Below are 8,551 nucleotides of genomic sequence, written 5' to 3'. Positions count from 1 at the left end.
TGCACAACTGTCGGATTGAAAATCTAGGTACAGGATGGAGTGTGGAGGACTCATCTTGTCAAATTTGCAGAAAGCCCCCCATATAGATACAGAATGACCAAGGTTTAATACAATATCTTCAAAAGCTGTGCCACCCCAGTTCTGGAACAGAATCAACAAAGACATCATGTACCTCTGTTGCTTGTTGTCTCATGATGATGCATTCATCCAACACGGATAAATACGACAACAACTCCATGGTACAAAGAGAATCATGTTTTACATACGAAGTGCATTACATGAACCTCATTCAGCAAGTTTATTTGAGAAGGTAAAGCTAGTTCTAAGAAAATAAAGAACTAGTAAGTCCATGAACCAAGATTTGGATTCATAAATCCCGCACCAAAGATGCAAAGACCAGAACATCAGGTGCGTTAAACGCCTTTTTGAACTTAGAAGGCAACACATCAACAACCATCTCAACATTTCATAGCTCATAGTACGACAGTTTGAATGCTTTGTGAACGACATTCATAACAATACACATTAATCCACATGCACATAACTAGAGTTGCAGCCAGCAGTTACAAGCAATGTATAGAAGATTAGTAGGTACACATATATTGCGCCAGATTCATCATGGTGTACTTGAACTAGGTCCATATATCACATTAACAAACACATTTTTCATCCATTATTTAACACGAAGTAAAGGTTGTCCGCTCCCTTGGGTGGGTTGTGCTGCAAAATATTAAACAAGTAAAAGTCAAAGGTTTGCAAATATACTAAACATGTTCTAACCGATGAGGAGCAAAATATAAATACCCCTGTCATGTTTGCCTCGTTAAGTAGAATAATATGTTGATGTTGAACCTTCTTGGATGCTACTTGCTCTGCAAACAAGAAGGAAATCATATTATGAAAACATGATAGAAGATATACTATTTAAATTATGGTTAATTGACCTTTTTCCTTTTGTTAATGATCTCCTCTGAACCCCTCTTCAATCTCTTGCCACTGTCCTTTGTATTTGCGATATCAGGAGGATGAATATTGATGATGCTTGGGGATGTCCTTCCAATAAAGGATTCAAACTCTTGAACTTTACTTTGTTCATCAAGTGGCACTGTCTGCCTCAAGTGTGCAAAAGCATCAGCAACAACTTTGTTTAAGTATTCCATCTTGTCCTCACAATGTTTAGCTTCATGTAATGCCAAGCTGAACTGCGAGCATGTTTGTGAGTACAATTTCTTGATGGTAGGTGAAAGAGAAGTAGATGACCCTTCCAGCTCATGTCCATTGGCATCATAGCAAAGATGTCGTGCAGCCATTTTAGTCCACCTATGCAGCACATATTGGCTAGGAATTTCATTACACCCATCATTCTTTAAGACAACAATGATGTGAGAGAAAAGGATGCCCAATGATTCAAACATTCGACATGTACATTGTGCAGCCTTTGTATTAGTGTTGAAGTGGACTGTTCTTATCCTTCCACTAAGGTCACCAATGCTCATGGTTTGGACATCACCAACCTGCTAAATGGTTTTGACATGATGACGATCCCTAGCAGCCACCACCTCACGTTGGAAACCAACAAAAATATTGTGAGTACACACTTCTTTGGCATGAGCCTCAATTCCCCAGTAAGTCTCGAGTACTGGCAAGGTATGAAGTGCACAATTATCCTCTTGCAACTCCTTTTGTCGTTGCTCTTCCAAAGCGGTTTCAAATCTTACCCAAAACTCAATCAAGGCAAGCTTTCGGTTAGTGAAGTGTCGAAAAAATGCATTCTCACTCTCAGATCTAGATGATGTACGCAATATTCCACCAAGGGAGAACTCCATAAAGTATGCTGGAATCCATTATTCACGTAAACCATACTTCTCTTTCAACCATTCATGATCCTCTAGGCCAAACTCAGAAATTATTGAGGACCACCGTGATTCAAACTCATCTGGAGTCTCTGATCCCCAGACACATGCCATGAATCGTGGTTTAAAATATTCATTGTCTCTCAAGATGGGTCCAACCTTTTCAGGGAGTTTCATCAGAATATGCCACATACAAAGTCGATACTTTGTGTTTGGAAAATATATATTTTCTATTCCTCTTCTCATGCTTTGATCCTCGTCGGTTATGATTAGTTTTGGTGCAACCCCACACATCACTTTCAAGAAAGTCTGAAATAACTATTTGTATGATGCAATCTTCTCATTTGACAAAAATGCAGCACCGAATGTAACACAAGATTTGTGATGGTTAACTCCAGTAAAAGGGGCAAATACCAGGTCATACTTGTTAAACCGATATGTAGAGTCAAAGGATGCAAAGTCACCAAATAATGAATAGTTCTTTCTACATATGCTATCTGCCCATAAAATATTTGTCAGTTTATTGTTCTCATCTACCTGGTAATCAAAGTAGAATGCTGGATTGGCCTTTTTTTATTTTCCATTATATCTACTATAAGTTGTCCATCTGCCCCCGTAATCGCTGCCTTTAAATCAAGGTGACAGTTTTGTAAGTCACGTTCTGTGCAACCAATATTTTCTGGCCCACCCTTCTCTATGCTAAGCAAGCGAAAAGTTTTTGAAGTGCCAAGAAATGCCTTACTGCATGTAAATAATTTGTTTCTCAAATCACTAGTTACCTCTTTATTTGACCTGATGAGATGCCTCTTACTTGGGGAGACAAGTTGGTGGGTGTGCGATTGAACAAATTGGACGACCACGTACTTGTTGTCATCTTGCCTCTTCAATCCCATCATAGCCTCACAACCGCATCTGCTTATCTTGATATTTCTTTTAGCCTTTTTTCTCTCCACTTCTTGAGTAACTTGACCTAGATCCACTGATTTTTTCTTCCTCCAACCTTGTCTTGCGCAAACAAAGTTCTTCCAGATTATTACACCGCCCTCTCCTTTGTGTTGTGTCCATATGCGTACAGAGAAGCCAACCTCATGAGCATACATTCTATAGAATGTCAAACCTGCCTCCCAGCTATCAAATCGCATTCCAATTGAGGGTTGTAGGCTGTCATCATATTCTGGCTCGTAAGTTGACCCCTGCGTAAGTATAACACAATGGATTAGCTCCAGAACTGAAACCCATTAAACTAGTAAATGAAATCACTAAGTAATAAACTTACTCACGCGGGTAGGCTACTTGTTCTTTTCGATGTGCTGTAACAATCTTCATCATGTATGCCGAATCTCGTTTGGACCTAGCAATGTTGTTTGAACTTAAGTCAAGTGTGACACGCACAGATGAAACATGAGTAATATGACAAAGAAATACCAAGGAAAAATTGTTGGCATCATCTTCAAGTCCAATCGCTATAGTTGACCTGACACGTGGAGCAATACTAGTCATTGACTCCATCATTCCCTGCTCGACGCAGCAAAAAGTGTAAGACACTACATGCAGGTGCACCTAATTAGCTTGTCAATGAGGTCTAAAAAGTAAGTCACAGGCTTAGCGAAGAAAGAAAATGTCTAATGCAACATTTAGATGTACTAAAGAAAAAGAGAAAAAATGGTGCTAATGAAGAACATTCCTGAGTACACCAGCATATATTTCCCCGCACGAGTTCTTTGTCCACTTCCATGGACCCAACGACCGCCAAAACCATCTCATGCACTGCTTAATTGGCTCCTTTTAGTTAATTAAGTGCAAATTCATTGCTTATATGCCGGTTACTAACTCCATCCTAACTGGAATGCTGGTCGGTCCTTGAGAGAGAGATAGTAGCAGAGGATGAATGAAACTAACCGTTGTATGATTGCTTGCATCCATTGATTTCAGAACAAACAAACATAAATGTTCAGGCAGTAGCTTATATTTTTTGGACTATTCAGTCTTCATCCACTATAGGATTAGGATGAACATGAACAAAATGAAAGGAATCTGAACCAAAACTTGCAGAAATATGGATTATGTTGCATCTAGCTTGTCTTTTCTTATTGTTTCCTTTCCTTCTAATGAAAACTATCTTGCTTATCCATACTGCATTTTCTCTCTTGGTTGTGTCAGCATGATTGATTCTACAATATAACCAACGATTCAACCACATACAAATGACCTGACTAGATGTGCATGGACTTGCTACTATTAACCTCCATTAATTTGTACAAGTTCTACGTGCTTCATCAACATCACACACAAAACTAAATATTCTAAGTTGCTGACATTTTTTCTATACGTAAATTGCTGACATTTTACTTCAAACCCAGTTAAAATTACTTCAAATTCATCTCAGGCCATAAGTTGCAGACATTTTTCTATTTGCAATTTATCGAATATGTAGTCGAAGCACAATATAGCAAGTTATTTTAGTGATTATTGCCTGCGTCCTGATACAGAGAGAGATCACCACATTTTACTCAAATAAGATTAGCTACATCTAACACAATCAGCATAAAGGGGTGATGGATTAGAACCGAAATACACAAATAAAAACACAGGTCTGTAACATCCAAAAGGATACCTGAACCTGATGGCTTGATTTCTCTTCTCCGGCATCGGCGAACGGCGGATCTAGCCGCCGGCGGATGGCGGAGGTAGGCGCCAGGTGTAGTGAGGGGGTGGGTTGGAGGGTGGCGCGGAGGTGGAGAACGGAGGTGCGGGGATGGGGCGGGCTTTCCTCTGTACGTCGGACCACAGTGAGGGCGCAACACAGCACACGGCGAGGTCCGCCGCCGGAGCTCTATTTTGTTCGTGTTCGCCCAAGATTGGGGCAGCACAGGTTGGAGAAGGTTACGCCTATTCTGTACTTAGCTGAGGTGATTTTTGCAAAAACTGAAGGGTGGGGCGTTCGGGTTCCATCTTGTCCCTTTATTCTGTCCCCAACGTTCCAGATGTTAAGGGTGCAGCCGGAGCACGGAATCCTTCGGAACACAGGATATTTTCCCCCAGTGGCATGTGCTCTGTCGTGTCGGGCATGTTGGTTTTGCGTCAAGCAAAGCGTGCAAACTGTCTCGGTTCGGTGGCGTGCATGCGGAGAACGCGGCCTTCCTGTGGGGCTCGCCGGCGCCCTCGAGGGTCAGATTCTTTGCCTGGCTCCTCCCCTGTCTCGGATTCACACCCGCAACGTCCTGCTGAAGAAAACCATCGTCGAGGCTAGTGGTGCTCGCTGCCGCGTGTCCCCGTGTGTGACGCCGCGCTGGAGACTGCTGACCACCTCATCTTCAGGTATCCCTTTTCGCGCGCGTTCTGGGGCACCTTGCGCCTGCCCATCGACGGCGCGGCGGTTCGCAACCTCCATCTCTTTGATGTCTCTCCGGCGATCCGGGATGCCTCGCCGGACGCCTTTACGTTGCTCTGCTGCTGGGACCCATGGAAGCCAAGGAATGTCGTCATCTTCCGGGAGGGCTCGCCCACACTAGTAGAAAAAGGGCCTAATGTGAAGCACATTATATTAGTCCCGGTTTGTAACTGAACCGGCACTAATGTGACCATTAGTGCCGGTTCCAACGGCTAGGCGGGCGGCGCTCATTAGTACCGGTTCGTGGCGAACCTTTAGTACCGGTGAACCGGTACTAAGGAGGTGGTGGCAGGCTGTTTTCAGGATGGGGCCCCAACAGAACCTTTAGTACCGGTTCATGCCACAAACCGGTACTAGAGTTTTTTAGTTGATTCTTTCTGCAACGGTTTTTTAGTCCCACCTCGCCAAGTGAGAGGGACTCGCAGCGGTTTATAAGCCCTGAGTGCAGAGACGATGAAGGAGAGGCACAATGCTCACCTGCACGTTGCTTAGCTTCAGGCCTTGAGGAAATGGTGTAGACTGCACGGAGCTATGTGTAGTTTCTCAAGGCCTGAAGCTAACCAACGTGCGGGTGAGCATTGCGCCCTCTTTCATTTTTAATAACTTATTTTAACTCCGGGCTTTTTGTGCATTCATTATACACCATTGAAAGCCACATCATCAATGTTCAACACTTTTCTGCCTTGATTTGCTATTTTTCATGCATTTACTGATTTGTTTTGAGCTAAATAACCCTAAAATTGAAAAGCACTACAAATGAACTCTGAAAAGGTTGAAACTTGGCATGGTGTCATCATTTCACCCACATAGCATGTGCAAAAAAGTAGAGAGGGTTACGGCAAAGCTGGATGCACTTCGTGTACAAACTGGACAATCTCTTTCGAAGTATCAGGGTTTCGAACGAAAACTCATCTGTTAACGAAGGCACTTCATTTTTTTAAACTTATTACAACTCCAGACTTTTTGTGCTTTCATTATGCACCATTGAAAGCCACGTCATCAACTTTCAACCCTTTCTGCCTTCATTTGCTATTTTTCATGCATTTAATGATTTGTTTAGAGCTAAATGACCCTGAAATTGAAAAGCACTACAAATGAACTCTGAAAAATTTGAAACTTGGCATGATATCATCATTTAACCCACATAGCATGTGCAAAAAAGTAGAGAGGGTTACGGCAAAAACTGGATGCACTTCGTGTACAAACTGGACAATCTGTTTCGAAGTATCAGGGTTTCGGACGAAAACTCATCTGTTAACGAAGGCACTTCATTTTTTAAACTTATTACAACTCCAGACTTTTTGTGCATTCATTATGCACCATTCAAAGCCACGTCATCAACTTTCAACCCTTTCTGCCTTCATTTGCTATTTTTCATGCATTTAATGATTTGTTTAGAGCTAAATAACCCTGAAATTGAAAAGCACTACAAATGAACTCTGAAAAATTTGAAACTTGGCATGATATCATCATTTAACCCACATAGTATGTGCTAAAAAGTTGAGAGGGTTACGGCAAAAACTGGATGCACTTCGTGTACAAACTGGACAATCTGTTTCGAAGAATCACGGTTTCGGACGAAAACTCATCTGTTACAAAGGCATTTTATTTTCTTAAACTTATTAGAACTCCAGACTTTTTGTGCGTTCAGTATGCACCATCCAAAGTCACATCATCAACTTTCAACCATTTCTGCCTCCATTTGCAATTGTTCATGCATTTACTGATTTTTTGAGCTAAATGACCCTGAAATTGGAAAGCACTACAAATGAACTCTGAAAAGGCTGAAAGTTGACATGGTATCATCATTTCACCCACATAGCATGTGCAAAAAAGTAGAGAGGGTTACGGCAAAAACTAGATGCACTTCGTGTACAAACTGGACAATCTCTTTCGAAGTATCAGGGTTTCGGACGAAAACTCATCTGTTACAAAGGCACTTCATTTTTTAAACTTATTACAACTCCAGACTTTTTGTGCATTCAATATGCACCATTCAAAGCCACATCATCAACTTGAACCCTTTCTGCCTTCATTTACTATTTTTCATGCATTTACTGATTTGTTTTGAGATAAATGACCCTGAAATTGAAAAGCATTACAAATGAACTCTGAAAAGGTTGAAACTTGACATGGTATCATCATTTCATCCACATAGCATGTGCAAAAAAGTAGAGAGGGTTACGGCAAAAACAGGATGCACTTCGTGTACAAACTGGACAATCTCTTTTGAAGTATCAGGGTTTCGGACGAAAACTCATCTATTACGAAGGCACTTCATTTTTTTAAATTTATTACAACTCTAGACTTTTTGTGCGTTCAGTATGCACCATTCAAAGCCACGTCATCAACTTTCAATCCTTTCTGATATTATTTGCTAGTTTTTATGCATTTATTGATTTGTTTTGAGCTAAATGACCCTGATATTGAAAAGCACTACGTATTACCAATTTGAATATAATGATAAAACACACGAATATTAAACATAAGAAAAAAGAATCACTGAAAAATCTATTTTAAAGTTAAGTTATTCACAAACTAGTGATTCACTCAAATTTCAAATAATTCAAATTTAAACTATTCAAATTTGAAAACAACTAGCACTAACAGAAAGTTTGTATTTTTTTGTACCTAAAGCAAAATTATTCACAAAGAAACTCTAAATACAGCAAAACAACTCACAAATAAATAAAAGAAAATAAATAAAGCAGAAAAGAAGAAAAAACTACATAAAAAACAACTTTGCGCGCTGCCCAGTGGACCTGCTTAGCCTTGGGCCAGGTTGCAGGCTCGTAAGGCCAGCAGGCCCACAGGGCAGCGCGGCAAAGTTAGGCCCAGAAGCCTGCTATAGAGAGGAGCTCGAGAGAGCTACCGCACTGGGGATTATAAACCAGTGCGGACGCTTCTCGACTAGCGAGGTGGGACTAAACTTTGTGCACCGCGGGTGGCAGCGCACCACCTTTAGTACTGGTTGGTGGCTCCAACCGGTACTAAAGGGGGTTTAGTACCGGTTGGAGCCACCAACCGGTACTAAAGGCCTACGCTTCGCGCCGCTTGGCCTGGCCAAAACAGACCTTTAGTACCGGTTCGTGGATCCAACCGGTACTAAAGGCCCCTCCTATATATATAGCACACCAACCTGTACTAAAGGCCCCTCCTATATATATAGCAGTTACTAAAAATTTAGTTAGTTTCTTCTTTATCTGCTTCGTCATCACGCCCGTCCCCGTCGCCGCCGCGCCAGTCCCCGTCGCCGTCCCCGTCCCTGTCGCCGCCCCCGTCGCATGCGCCCGTCCCGTCGCCACGC

General features: G+C 41.8%; 1 long non-coding RNA gene across 3 annotated transcripts; it reads right to left on the bottom strand.

Annotated features, from left to right (window-relative positions):
* Positions 1–417: 417 nt before the first annotated feature.
* Positions 418–4,766, bottom strand: LOC123119182 (uncharacterized). Of its 3 annotated transcripts, XR_006458505.1 has the most exons (6): positions 4,468–4,766; positions 3,279–3,368; positions 3,130–3,204; positions 945–3,046; positions 805–872; positions 418–720 (listed from the first exon to the last, which is right to left on the bottom strand). It is a non-coding gene; the product is annotated as an uncharacterized lncRNA (long non-coding RNA). The 3 variants fall into 3 exon arrangements; XR_006458504.1 differs by having other exon boundaries at positions 805–3,046; XR_006458507.1 differs by having other exon boundaries at positions 805–3,046; positions 4,474–4,766.
* Positions 4,767–8,551: the final 3,785 nt, after the last annotated feature.

The sequence above is a fragment of the Triticum aestivum genome, chromosome 5D, assembly GCF_018294505.1.
Source record: "Triticum aestivum cultivar Chinese Spring chromosome 5D, IWGSC CS RefSeq v2.1, whole genome shotgun sequence".
In the NCBI taxonomy this organism is placed as follows: Eukaryota; Viridiplantae; Streptophyta; class Magnoliopsida; order Poales; family Poaceae; genus Triticum; species Triticum aestivum.
Note: the sequence above shows the minus strand (reverse complement) of the source record. Positions and strands in the feature narration are given on the sequence as shown.